Source organism: Octodon degus, unplaced genomic scaffold (assembly GCF_000260255.1).
Source record: "Octodon degus isolate 3935 unplaced genomic scaffold, OctDeg1.0 scaffold00285, whole genome shotgun sequence".
Lineage (NCBI taxonomy): Eukaryota > Metazoa > Chordata > Mammalia > Rodentia > Octodontidae > Octodon > Octodon degus.
The window spans coordinates 182836-184043 of record NW_004524861.1 but is presented as its reverse complement, the minus strand read 5'-3'; positions in this window follow the sequence as shown (position 1 = coordinate 184043).

The window sequence follows — 1208 nt, the reverse complement described above, 5'->3', positions numbered from 1 at the left end:
TATATACTTTAAATTGTCATTAAGGAACTTACAATACCTCAGGCAACATAAATGCCATGTAGAACATTGTCAGTGTATTATTAGGACAACAATGACAAAAACAAGGTTGTGCAGTTTTTTTTTTTTTTTTTAAACAGGAAACAGACTGTAGAAGGAGACACAGATGGGTATATGGTTGTAGTAGATTTCTAACTGGTGGTCAACTTGTTATACCCAGCTGACTTAAACTATCATGGTGGTAGAGGTGGGAGGCCCACCTGAGGATTGTAGCCAGCAGCATACAGGGTAGAACAGGAGAAGCTATCTGTACACTATTTAGGATGCTGTTTGGAGAAGCTGTTGGAGCTGTTGGAAGCCGTTGGTTCTCCTGGGCTGTTCTACTGGGTGACCTTGTCATGCTGGCTTTCCTGATGAACTTGACTGTTCATGTCAGAGAAGGAGCTCAGGACCTTCACTGTCACTGTGAAGGGCTACAATTTATCTTGGGGGAGCTCTGGTCCTCATCTTAAGCATTGCTTCTTGGCTCCAGAGGGGAAGATGGTGCACTGCTCAGCCTCATGGAGAAGCTTGTCTCATTGGTTTTCCTAATGGGAACTCAGCTTCCCTCATTGCTGGAGGAGCTTGGGACCTCACTGTTACTGAAGATGGATGTGGTACTTTTCTGGAGAGCTCTGGTCCTTACTTGGAGCATTGTTTCCCATCTCCAGTTCAGATCTCTTAACCTGCTAGCACAAATTCTTCATCCCAATGGCATAGACTTCCTAGCTTCCACCCCACTGACCTGTGGGCCTTTCCAGCACAGAGCCATGAAGCAGGATGAGATTTGGTTTGGGCTCTAGGTCTCCAGTTGGACTTGTGGCAGGCATTTTTATGAGCTCTAGGTTTTCAGCTGGACTCATGCACGATGTTAAGATCACTCAGCTCCATTCTTGGGTCTTTAGTCTGTGGACAGATTTCCTGCACTTCTGGTGTATTATTATTTGGGTGATTCATTATAAAATAATATTATAAAATGTATCTTGTATTTCAAAAGCCCAAACCACAATAGTTGTAGACCACTAAGCTGCTGAGACACAGGTTTCCTCTGCCATTTGCACAGTTTGTAATGTGTACACAGCATGAAGTTGACTTCAGTGAATTACTCAATATATGATAACATCATTAACGATGACAAAATCAATAATGACCATGCTGAGCTCACATTAAAT